General features: G+C 36.4%; 1 pseudogene; it reads left to right on the top strand.

Annotated features, from left to right (window-relative positions):
* LOC106734344 (ribosome biogenesis protein NSA2 homolog) overlaps positions 1-13,817 on the top strand; it is a 110,402-nt pseudogene that overhangs the window by 95,077 nt on the left and 1,508 nt on the right.

Genomic DNA, 13,817 nt, shown 5'->3' with positions numbered 1-13,817 from the left:
GAATACATTCCTCTGCTTTGGCCCCAGAAGCCTGGAAGTTGTATTTTCTTACACTGTCTAAGGTTTAAGGTAGTGAATGACACTTATTTTAAACTGATCCTTTGACTTAGCTTTTTATATTTGACATAAGACATTGCATGCCTAAAATATCTAATTATTTATCATTTCATTTTAAGGTTTCCTGTTGGGTATTATGAAATAAAGATAATATAAAAGACAACTGTTACATATTTAAATGAGGGGACATACAAAAACACTGGCACCAGCAATCAAACATGTATTTTCTCCTTCACTGACTTGTATCATTTGGGGTGTCAAATAAACCTTTATGAAAGATTCACTTGATTGAGTTCCATTTTATTCAAGCACAAAATAAAACTTCAAGAGAAGGAAACTCAATAAAATAAAATAATGCTATAAAAAATATTGTATTTATTCTGGATTCCTTTAATGCAGTCTTTTTACGATACAACAAGATTAAGAAACTCTTCATAAAGATATTAGAAGTTAAGGTATACTAAAACCCTAAAGCAATAACTGAACCCTCTGTAATAATGTTAGCATAATCATAGCAATTAGAATATTCTGTAATTATATTTAATTCTATGTATCTACATCACAAAAGGGTTTTTTGTTCCCTATTTTTTTAACAAAGAAGAAAAAGAAAACAAAAACAAAGGAAATCCCTAAAAACAGAACACATTTAGGTTTATATTCTAAAGAGAATCAAAAAGAAAATTTTAATCCAGTTAGAAGTAAATCTGTAATCCTCTGTTGTGGCATTTTATACCAAGGAATTACAAAAATTTTCTTTGTAACAAAACAGTAAATAAACAAAGAGGACCACGTATTTGTTTCTCTAACCAGAAGAATTAGAATATATGTGGCACCTGATTGTAGATATCGGAATATCGAATAGCTGAAGCCAGAAGCTCACTTTATAAACTCAGAAATTTACTTGACCTTTTTAATTTGCTTAAAAACAGAGAGAAAAATAAATATCAAAAACCAAACAAACAAAAAGGTAAGCTATAGTATTAGTTAAATCAAAGAGGGGTGATTTTTAACCAAGAAAATAATTGGTAATACGTGTAATTCATTTCACAAATTATAAACCACTCACACAGCATGTTATCCTTCCTCTGGTTGACACAATGATTACATGTGATGACTCAGGGAAGGCTCTAGCCCACATTTTAAAAATGAGGCATCTCGTAGAGTAAACCCCTTCTCATCAAGATCAAAAAGCCAATACACAGCATAATCAAAACTGGAGGCCAGGCCTTCTTACATAAATCAAACATCAATACTTTACCAGTACTCTGAACAACTGAATTTTGACTGAGAAGATAAACTGTTTCAGCATGACATAGGAACATACAGTCCGGCAACAGAAATGCAAAAACCATAGGAAGAGATCAAACTATATTATTAACTAAATGAGCTAGATTAGTCACAGATTAGTCTCACAGATTAGTCTCATGGAACACAGATTAGTCTCAAGGAAGTGATCATACACTTTTAGTTTGTGTTGTTGAGACCACAGCAAGAATACTGTGTTGAGTTCTGGGAACTTTTCCTTAGAAAAATTATAGGTTGAGAGTCACTGTCCCAAACAGATCCAGTCAAGGTCAGCCCCGAGATGTTATTTGCCTAGCAGAAGTATCATAAAAACACTTGAAGTATGGATGCCTCCTCACTCTCCAGTGTCTCATTCCCAGACGTTGTACACTTCCTTCTATCTCCCAACTCTTTGCAGGGATTTTATTTTCCAGACTACTGATAAAAATAAACCAAAGATTTTTTTTTTTCAGCAAAAGCACCTAAGGAACAAGCTATGTCATCTGATAAATGATTAAAGAACTGGTTAAACAAATCCAAGAAAAAGCATGATTATGGGATCGATGTAAATGAAATTTAATGACACATGTCATTAGTGTGCCTTTTACCATCTACAGGCGGCTCCTGCCTGAAGGACACATGCCAAATGTCCCAACAAGTCAAGGAAACCCCTACCCCTGTAACCTGACCTCTCCTTAAACCCATTTCCTCTCAGTGAGGAAACCTACAATTAACCACTTTAAACCAGATGTTCTCAGGACAGCATGTTCTTGCTCAGACTAGTTTATATCTGACTTTAATGTTTTTGCTCATCTGTTTGCCTAAATAAATCATTGCTTTCTGCAATTCAGCTCAAGTATCCCTTCTTCTCAGAAGCCCTTCTGACCACCCCTGCAGAGTGATATGCCACTTGCTCAGGCTCAGGCTGTATTTTCATTGTGGTTCCCTTTTCCTACATTACCCCCATGAGACCTATCAGGCAGAGAGCATGTCTTTTTTATTTTGAATTTCTTATTCCTAGCGCAGTGCTTGACATATAGAAGAGGCTACATTACTGTTTATTAAAGGATACTGATGCCTCTTTTACAATATTTGAACGTATCATGGGTGGGGGAAAAAAATTAGGATTACCCTAAATGACTGAGGACTAAAATGAAGACCGGTGAGTGAAATGCAGGAATACAGACTTCTGTGTAGGGTGAGGAAATCTTTCTAAGAAATCAGAGTTCTCCCTGAATAAATGGGCTAAGAAGATAGCCAAACATTGTAAAATAGCCTTTCATACAGGCCAAGGACTGAGTCTAGCCCTGAAAAGCGAGTCCGGTCTGTGACCTTTAAGTCCCCTTCAATCCTGAGTACAGGAAGTCTCCCAACGTGTGATGGCCATGCTGTGAAGCAGCTGTGTGCAGAAGGGCCATGGGAGAAGTTTGGGGGTGTAGTCTCCTTCTCGAGGCTGGGAGTGGGAGGGAATTCTACTTTAGTAACTTGGATCTCGAGGGAAAATAAAATAAGAAGGGTCAGTCTGGTAATTAGTGTGGTTCTGATGACTCTTGCTAAGGTTTTCAGAGTGTTCCTAAATTACAAGATTTTTGAACAGAAATGCTGCCAGGCGACATAACTTCCTCAGGTTTGCAACCAGAAATAGAACCCACATGCCTTCACTTGTTGAGGGATAGACATCGTGCTCTTTAAAGGCTCCAGGAAACTAGGTACCCTCAATTAAAATTCATGAAAAAGACCAAAAATAAATATGTTTAGCAATCTGGAGAGTAAATCATCTTAGAATAGAAATACTTTTCTTTTCCTTCCTGGTTTGCCATAAAGCCTCTCTCGCTCCCCACCCCAATTCTGTTTCTCAAGAAAGAGAACAGGAAGTCTGCCTTTTGTCCTTTTTCAACTTCTATCTATTTTTCTGTCTATTAATCTGTATCCACTTACGTCATTCTGTTCTTTAGTGGTAGCTGTCTTTCCTCTGCTTAGGTGTAGAAAGATTCTCCTATGAAGATAAGCACAGATCTCGGTTTTAGTTAATCTAACCAGATCCTGGGCAAGTCATCCACGTTACAAATCTTAGAGGCAGGCCTTTGCCTCCTGTGTCCTAAAGGATTTCATTTTACTCTTACTGCTTTCCTGTCTCTGCCATTGTTTTAGCTACAGCCACTATAGAATCAATTTCATTAACCATTAATATCCTTACTGCTACTGCTATCGAAAGGTCATGATGATCCTCACCCAAAAAATGACTGAAAAATTTCTTTTGATACAGGAATATTATCTCAACTTCAAACTCTTGAAGCAGCTGTACAATGGCTAGGTGATCTTCAAGATGCCCAAGTCTACATGTGTCACACAACAGCATGGTTGTCAGCAAGTGTCACACAGAAGATACAATACATTTCACACACGCACACAAATAAGCAAAACAAAAACTATTTGCCGTGAGAGAAGAGCAATTAATTAACTAGCTCTTACTTTCCTGAAGACTTACTAGCCTAGAAATACTCTATTGAAAAATCCCATTCTCAGAGCTGGTAGGTGGTATGGTGGTTAAGGTGCTGGACTCCCACATCGCTGATGGCAGTTTGAGCCTGGTGGCTCGCTTTCTCACTTTCTCTTTCTTTCTCTGGTCAAATTTGAAATGAATAATAATAATAACTATTCAAATAAATTTAAAAAATAAATCTTAAAAAAAATCCCATTGTCCTCAAAGAATGCTTACAGTTAAGGAATTTGCTTTAGATTGTCAGTTAATTATAACAAACTTTCATTCTATGACTACAGTAATCCCTGTTCTTCCCAGCAAAACCAGGAATTCTGTTTTGCTTTCGATTTCTCTTGACTTAGGATAAATTTTCAAATCTAATTTCCATTTGAGAAATTAAAATCTACCAGTTTCCAACCCTCCAAATCAATTGTCATCAGAGCCGCCTTTCATTCCTAACTGCTTCGTTTCTTATGAATTTTCACTTCTCTTTGGTTTGGATGGTTGATAAGCTATCCTAATGATGCTATCTGTGTTGGAGCTAATGAACTGTCTAAAGGAATTAGAGATTTATTTTATAAAGTGAAAAATGTGACTACCCAAAACAGGGCAAGAAAAATCCTCTCTGAAATAACAGTATAGGGACTGAAGTAAGAGCATTTTTTTTTTATTTGCCAAAATTATACCTCTTGACCGATGGTTATAGTGACTATCAAAGATGAGCTTAGCATGTTGAGTTAAACTTCTTGGCAATAAAAGTACACAAAGAGCACAGTTTTAAGCACTGCTGAGTAAAAGATAAAAGTATTTCATGTAATTTTCCACAAAAGATAAAATTAGATTCGCTTTAATACAGAAATATAGAAACTTAAAAGAAGTGACTCATGGGCTAGATGTACTTGATAATACTTTATAAAAATAGTTATTTCATCTGATTTTTGCATGAAGGATTTCCTATTCTAAACAGTTCTTATGATTCTATATAATGCTTGTTTGAAACTGGATCACATTATTCTGTGCTCTTGCTGCGTTCTACTTAAATGTGTGTCAGGCAAGCATTCAAACCTCATCTTAGAACACCAACATTAAATACAATGCCTCTCTCCTCACCCTTGTCCTTTTTTATTTTAACAAGCAAATTAATTTTAATGTCTACAAACATAAATTATGGAATTATCCAAGGAGTTTGGAAATAAAAGGTTTATTATAGTGTGAGAAAATTCAAGAGAGAAATGAAAAATCTGAAAAAAACAACACATGAAAAAGCAAAAATATTAAAATTTAATTTCTAATTCATTTAACAGAAAGCATCTATGTTCTAAGGTTATAGTCAGTTTAAATAATTACATAGTGACGAAGACCATGTATTATAACCTCATTTACAGTAGAAACTCAATAAATGTCAAATGATAGCTTTCTGATTGGTAAATAAATATAGATCTTATTAATCAATTTATTTTTCTAGAGAGCATGCGCACTTGCCAGAGAGAGGGACAGGAAAAATGGTATTCCCCCACCTGTCCCCCAGTAATGGTCACGCCACCATCCTTTCTCTATCTCCCTCTCCTTTTGGGATTTGGGGTATGCACCCACTCATGCTGGCATGTTTCTCAAGTCACATAATTCAGGACTTGAACCTCTTGGTCATGTGGGGTCTGGCCATCCCAACCACCAGACTATAGAGATGGCCCAATTACATTTTTTCATTTTAATTTTTAATATATGTGAGAAAGGGCATGAACACACCAGAGAGAGAGAAAGAGGGTATTAGGTATTCCTGCTTCTGCCTAGGATACATGTTGAGTTTTCTCTTATCTTCTAATTATTTATTATAGTTAAATATTCTTTATATTAAATATCCCCTGTTAACCTACTATGGGGTTTCTATCTTACAAGTTAACCCAGGGAGAAAAATAAGAATATATGGCTCTAATATATATATCCATATTAAGAATAGAAGTAAAACTGTATGTTGAATCTTAGGACTTTCTTCATTTAATACATACTTTTTATTTATTTAATTTTATTTGTTATTATAATTTTTTAATTTGACCCAAGAGAGAAAGAGGACGGGAAAGTAAGAAAGCAAACTACCAGGTCTAGGACTTGAACTGCAATTGGCTATGTAGGAATCCAGTGCCTTCACCACCACATCATCTGCCAGCCTCAAATCTTAGGACTTTCTAATCAGGGTTCCTGGAGTCTCTTCTCATCTTTCAAAATCTTTAAACTGAAAAATATGTCTATTTCTCTTGCTTTGAAAAAAAAATCTGGTCTAAAATTTTAAACTTATGCTATAAGAAGCAGGTGAATTTCAGTATTTTTAATCAACTCTGTTTAACTTTATCTTCATAAAGTTAATGAACTCTGAAATTCTGCATATGGCAATGTTATTAGACTCAGTATCAGATTTGTTTTCCCACCACTGAAAAAACAGAAAACTAGATAAGTATATAAAATCTTTTTCAGTCTAAGTGGCATGAAACACTGGAGTGTCCTGACTAGAAGAAGGGAAACAAACAATATAGGCCCTATAATAACTCATTTTATGCTTTAAGATACTTTCAGACCTCAGCCTAGGGAGAAGTAAACTAAACAGAGAATGCTAGCCTTACTAAATTGTGAAAACAGAGATCACATGCAGGAAGGCTGAGATGCTAAAATGTATGGAGCACAGTGTAGAAGAACTCCAGAAGTCTACTTTTGGGTTATGAGTCCACCATAGATTTTATTTTATTTATTCGTTTGTTTGTTTGTTTTTGGAGAGTTTTTTGCTATAGGGTGTATGCGCTCACAAAAAAAATTTTTTTTTAGAGGTTTTTGCTATAGGGCATAAAAAAAAAAAAAAAAAACAGAGAGAGAGACAGAAAGCAAGAAATCACCACCCAGGAGGGATGGCCATGCCACAATCCTTTCTCCTCCATTCTCCTCTCAGGATCTTGGGCACATATGCACACACGCCCTGCATGAGTTTAAGTCACCAGATCCAGGACTCGAATTGCGGTTAACTACATGGGAGTCCAGCAACATAGCCATTATGCAAACTGCTGGTCCCTACCATAGATTTTAAATCACATGTGTATTGAATGAAACTCTAAGAACCAGCAAGAAGTGATGAGACTGAATAGCTCACATGAAGTTCATAGAGATACATTTTCTATGCCTGGCCTCACAGCTTAGTGGTTAAGAGAGATTTCACATGGGTGACTATGGTTTGAATTCTGGCCCTGGTGGCTTGAAGAACATGCTGGACACATGTAAGTGTGTGCCCAAAATTGTTATAGAATAAAAAAAAAAATGGAGGAAGGGAGCCAGCAGGTGGCGTGGTGGTTGAGGGTGCTGAACTCCCACACGGCCAACCACTGTTCAAGTCCCTGAACTGGTGGCTTTCTCTCTCTCTCTCTCTCTCTCTCTCTCTTGCTCTCATTCTCACTCTATCCCTCTCTGATAAAATTAAAATAAGTAAACAAATAAATAAAGTTACATAATTCTAAAAAACAAAAGAAATGGAGAAGGAGGGTTTGAGGCGTGACCATGACTCATTGGAGGGTGCTTTCTACTTCTCTCTCTCAGTCCCTCTCTCTCGCTATCTGGCAAGCACTCTGAAACCTAAAAACATGTCTGTTTATTTAAAATAGAGATCCTATGTCTATCTTTCTTTCTTTCTTTCTCTCTTTCTTTCTTTCTTTCTTTCTTTCTTTCTTTCTTTTTTTTTTTTTTTTTTGTAGAGATTTTTGTTATAGGGGGTGTGCGCTCACCAGAGGGACAGAGAGACAGAAAGTGAGAAATCACCCTCCAGAGGATGGCCAGGCTGCAATCCCTTCTCCTCCATTCTCCTGTTGATATTTTGGGCATGCACACACACATGCCCAATGTGAGTTTCAAGCTTCCAGGTCTGGGATTCAAACTGCTGTTGGCCATGTGGGAGTCCACCAATGTAACCATTATGCCATCTGCTGGTTCCTACAGATCCAATTTCTATTGAGCCAAGTTGGAAAGCTGTAGTTGAATACCTATGACATTCAATACTACTAGAGGGAAACACTCTAGTAGTGAGGCTAATCTTCCCAGAAGCAAAGGCTACTCTGGGCATACCAAAGCAAATTTCAAAAGTAAGTTTTGCAGGGATTAAGATAATCTAAAATATTCCCAAATGAGCTTTAACTTTGTCTACAGAAAGACAAAAACCCAAGATACACATCAATGTAATATCAATAGTGTCTTACATTTAATTAAACAATTACTACAGGGACCAGCTGTAGGGACACATTTACGGAGGGGCCGTGAGTGAGGTGTGGGGACATTTTCTGAGCAAACACCACCTGTCCCTTTGGGTTTTGGCAGAACCTTGCAACTTATCCTTTCCTTGACCCTCGCTGCAGGCAGAGTAAAGTTTGGAAATTGCTAGGGGTGTTCCAACAGACACATGTGATGGAATTCAGGAAACATCTTAACCCCGATTAGCAAAGTCCAATCCCTGCTCTGCATCTGAGAGATTCTTTAGCCTTCTCTGGGTGTGATGGTGCATGCCTTAAGGAGAGATTCTTTAGCCTTATGTTTCATCCCCACACTTGCAGCTAGACTTCTCTCCATTAGAAAAGAAGATAATGGGATTTCTCTATGATGTGATTATCGTCAGGAGATACACCCAGATACACCCAGTTTAGTATGTCTAAGCTCTTATGGATTTGTTACCTGTTTCTTATTGTCTGTAACCTGGCAACGAATCTACGAAATGTCATAAAATATACTATGTAGTGTCACCTTGTACTATAAATAGAGATGCCCAGTTTGTCTGGGTGTCACAAGTTGTGGCACAAGTTGCTTGGGCTACCTAGGCTCAGGTTGCCTGTGTCTGCTTCTACTCTGTCTCTTTGTCTCATTCTTTCCTATTCCCTGGTCCTCTCGAGGTGAAGGGCTCCCTCTTTCTCTTCCTCACCAGCAGCCTCCTGATCATGATTCAGCTAGAACCAAGCCCCAGGGCGAATGCCGAAAACCAGCAGATGGCCTAATGGTTATGTTGCTAAACTCACAAGACTGTGGTTCGAGTCTGGGACAAAAGGGTTGAAACTTACACCAGACATGTGTGTGCCCAAAATCCTCAGAGGAGAATGAAAGAGAAGGGATTGCAGTGTGGCCATACCTTCCTGGGGCATAATATCTCACTTTTTATTTTCTGTCTCTCTCTCTCTCTCTGTCTGGTGAGTGCATGTGCCCTATAGCAAAAATCTCTCTTTTAAAAAAATTACTAGATTTGCAAAAAAAGGAAAATATGAACATTCTTGATAAAATAATCAGTTAATAAAAACAGACCCAAAGTAACAGAAATGTGAAAATAGCAGGCAAAAATAAAGTATCATAAATATACTCAAAGATTTAATGAAAACCATAAACATAATGAAAATACTAATAGAAATGAAATTAAAATTATAGAATATCTAGAGCTAAAAAATTATTTGAAATAAAAATATTGGAGACAAACAACACAAAAAATAAAGTATAAGAAAGCTTAAAGATATGTGAGTAGGAACTTTATAAACCAAGAAATTTTTGAGAATTTTATTAAATGTCTAATATATTATGTAGTCTTTATAAATTTGAAAACCAAAAAAGCTTATATTTTGCTAAAAAATTATATTAATTAAGAAGTTAATAATTATTTCTAGTCTGGATTTATTAATTTTTGTTTGACACATTCTCTTCACTTCAAGCATTTAACAATAGAAAATTTAAAAATGGGTTCAGAGTGTTGGTTAAGGTGGCTGGATTCCACATGGTCAGCTACACTGTTCAAGTCCCAGACCTACTGGCTGGCACAGATGCATGCATGCCTGAAATATCAATAGGAAAAATAGAGAAGGGATTGCAGCCATCCCCCATGTGGGGATTTTCCTTCTCTATTCACTCTCTAGCAAGTGCAGTCAATCTCTAGCATTTTTTACTTTTAAATGTAAAGATGTAAAGTTATAATGAAATAACAGGTTCTTAAAATAAATGAAATCTTTCTATCTATATCTATCTATATCTATCTATCTATCTATCTATCTATCTATATATATATATATATATACACACACAGGTATATTTATTTTTACAGAGGTTTTATGGTATAGGGTGTGTATGATCGCTGGAGAGACAGAGAGATAGAAAGTGAGAACTCATGCCCCAGGGGAGATGGCCATGCTGCAATCCCTTCTCCATTCTCCTCTTGTGATTTTAGGCACACACACACAAGTGCCTGTCATGAATTTTTGCCCCCAGGTCTGGGACTCGAATAATGGTTGACTACCTGGAAGTCCAGCAACATAACCATTACGCCATCTTTTGGTCCTAATAATATATATATTTTAAAACCCTTATCAAGGCTGAGTGAAAACAACTAGACAAATAACACAAATTGCAATTTGATAAAGAGGACCAAATTAAAACAGTATTTTTCAATTCATAAATTAAAAATTAATTTGTAACCATATTTAAGACATATAAAATGAGAAATGTATTAGAAAATGCAAATTGCTTATTTGGATTCAAGAGGTGATTAAAAAAAAGTTAGAAGAATCAAAATAAGCCATCTGAAAAGTTGAATGTGATGGGACCAGCAGTTAGCATAATGGCTATGTCGCTAGACTCCCATGTAGTTGACCGCGGTTAGAGTCCCGGATCCAGTGGCTTAAAACTCATGCCGGGCGCGTGTGCGTGCGTGCCCAAGATCCTGAGAGGAGAATGAAGGAGAAGGGATTGCGGCGTGGCCATCCCCTCAGGGGGTGATTTCTCGCTTTCTGTCTCTCTGTCTGTCTCTGTCTGTCTGGCAAGCGCATGCACCCTATGGCAAAAAAAAAAAAAAAAAAAACTCTCAAAAAAAAAAAAAGTTGAATGTAATGATAGTTTCCCTCCTGAAAACACATCAAACCCAGTTTATTTTTACTAATTTTTCTTAGAATTTTTAAAACTCATGCTTTGGCTTTAAGATGACATTGCACCATATAGCAAAAACCTCTCCAAAAAAGAAAAGAAAAGAAAAGAAAATTAGGCAATTGTGCTTACAAAATCATCTCCACCAAAAGAATCTCAAAATATTACCTCTTTTTATTGTGATGGTATGTCAAAATAAGAGCATAATAAAAAACACATCCTAGAAATAAAAATGAAGAATCTCCATTCCTTAGGCACTAGGACCTTTAGAAAGAGCAGGTAATTGAGATCAAAAACAGAGAATTAGAGGAATGGGGCCCGGGGAAGGACATTTGGAGGAGGGATACAGAGACAGAGCATTGACAGTACAGAGAGGTGTGGTGTTATCTGTTGAAGATATTTTGATCAACTAGACTAGGGAGAAATGTTCACATATTGAAATGTTCACTTTGTAAGTTAAATAATGTGATTGAATATATAAAAATAAAATAAATTATTAAAAAAAAGGAGCTCTTCTTCCAAGTTGAATTATCTCTATGAGTATGTCTCATGCGCCACTGCTGTAGCTGCTACCAACAGGAGCAGGAAAGAGAAAGGATCAAAACATCTTCTATTATTATGTTTTTCAGTAAAGACCTCCAATGCAGGTACAGCAATGTAAGAAATTTGAAAAAGTCTTAAAAATAAGTTTCAGAATTTTAAACGTAGCACATCTAATGGATAATAAAAAAGAGAAAGTAATTCATGCCCTCTGTCCATAGTGACAGCGAAAGACACTTGGGAGTTAGGATTTGGGAATAGGGCATTGTTAGGTCAAAGACTCTACAAGAGGGGCCAGCAGGTGGCATGGTGGTTAAGGGCGCTGAACTCCCATATGGCTGACCGGAATTGGTAGCTTGCCTTCTCACTTTCTCACTCTCTCTCTCTCTTTCTCTCTCTCTATGTCTCCCTCCCTCTGGTAAAATTAAAAATTAAAATAAAGTTAAGTAAAATAATTCTTAAAAGAAAAAAAAAAGACTCTACAAGGGAACTCAAGATCAGTAAGGGCACCAAGTACTCATTGAGCATAATGAGGTCAATTTTAAGCTAGCAGGAAGATTATGAGACTTACATGCAAAACCAAGAGGGACTACTATGGCTGAGAGACTAATCAGATCTGTGTAAGAAATATTTAATCTACCTAGATGTTCAGGGTAACCAAAGGTTTTAAAAGAAGACAAAATATATAAAATGCAATGCATGGCGCAAATTCACAACACCAAAGCTTGTCATGAGTACTTCATCCCAGGAGTGTAGGTAGTATTAACTCTTGCTGACACCACAACTCTTAGCAACAAAACCAGCTGGAGGACCACAAGTTCTAAAAAGTATAGGCTTCAAGCTGATGCTTGGATAATGCTGAATTTTAACTGGAAGGGTCCTGACTCCAAGAAACACAAAATGTAGTGAGGTCACAGGAAACTCAGCTGCAGTAGCGTGTGCTGGCTGACTCTGCTCCTGGGCTGACTGAATTCCAGGTCCATTCCAACTCCCTTAAAATCCAGGTGCAATGGCGCATGCCTGTAGTCCTCGCTACTCAGGAGGCTGAGTCTGGAGGATCATGACAGAGTGAAACCCTGGTTTTTAGTATTTGTTTGTTTGTTTGTGTGTGTGTGTGTGTGTGTGTGTGTGTATATATATATGTTTTATTTATTTATTTATTTATTTCAGTCAAAGACAAGGTATTGAGGGTAGGGTAGAGAGGGAGAAGCAATCATGAGAGAGAATCATTGAAATGTAACATATTTCCCTGGCCTAGAAAACATCTATGTGTAGACATCTTGATGGTTTGGTCAGTGAAGCTATACTATCATTTAGAGATTTAGAATTAGAATGATTATCCAGTAATAGGCTTTCATACATGAGTTCCCTCAGAGTACAACTTCAATTTTACCACTGCAATCTTAGATGCCTAATACACACACACACACACGAGATCAATGTGGTAACTGGCAAATGGAAGGGTATATTTCCTTTAATTCTATGCAATGTCAAAGATGCAGATATTTTTAATGGAGAAAGAGAGTGAGGAAAAGATCAATTAGAAGAGAATAGAGCAGAGATAAAGTCATAGGCTTTTCCCCAAATCCTGGCCATTCCTACATACCCACAATTACACCCCAGAAGAATTAGAAAGACACCCCATAAGCCAGTACCAAGTTCTATGGCCTTGGAAATATTTCAAAATGACAAGTTGAATTTTACTATTTTATAGACTTCACTTGGCTAAATTACTTATATTAAGGAAATGGGGAAAAAATGTAACTGAAATTTTTTAAATTCTGGGATGGAAGTTGGATAATATTAAGCCAAGTACTTACATGCATCTGTTATTATGAAAGATATTAGATGATTGATTCAAAATGACAATATGCCCACCCACTTGGATTTTATAATACAAGCAAAAAGAAACCTGAATACATAGAATGTCCTCTTACTACAATTATATGCATCTAGTAATGCAGAAATATGACACCAATGAGTACTGACACGACCTGAGCTTTGTGTATCTGTGTGGTGAAGAAGTACAGTGACTTTTCACTTTGCTACAGGAATTTTGACAGGACCACCAAAGGAATGACTATGCAGGGAAGTAACAGGAAAAGGGGACTGCTCTACACAACTTTAAGGAGCACGAAGTGGAAACAATCCACATTTTAGTCAATCTCATTCAATTATAAGTACATTTAAATGATACTCAACTTGCAATGAAATGAGGTACTTTATTAAGATAGAGGAGTTTAGTAAATAAAATATAGTTCAATAATGTAAAATATTTTTATCACAAAATTGTTAAATTTTGCTCTATTGAAGGTGGTCAAATGACATTTGCTTCCATTTCCAAGTAATTTATCTTGATTATAAAGAAATCTTAGAATTTGTGGATACGGAAATAAACATTTGAATTATGCTTTATTGCTTTTAACTTTTTTTTCCTGACTTCATGTAGCAGCTGAATAATGTGTTCATTTGTTTGTTTGTTTTTGATGGATCTCAAACAAATTTCATGACTTTCTATCACTTTCAGCATTTATACAGTCTC

Source organism: Tupaia chinensis, unplaced genomic scaffold (assembly GCF_000334495.1).
Source record: "Tupaia chinensis unplaced genomic scaffold, TupChi_1.0 Scaffold000097_1, whole genome shotgun sequence".
Taxonomy (NCBI): Eukaryota; Metazoa; Chordata; class Mammalia; order Scandentia; family Tupaiidae; genus Tupaia; species Tupaia belangeri.
This window is presented reverse-complemented; position numbering and strand designations above follow the sequence as displayed.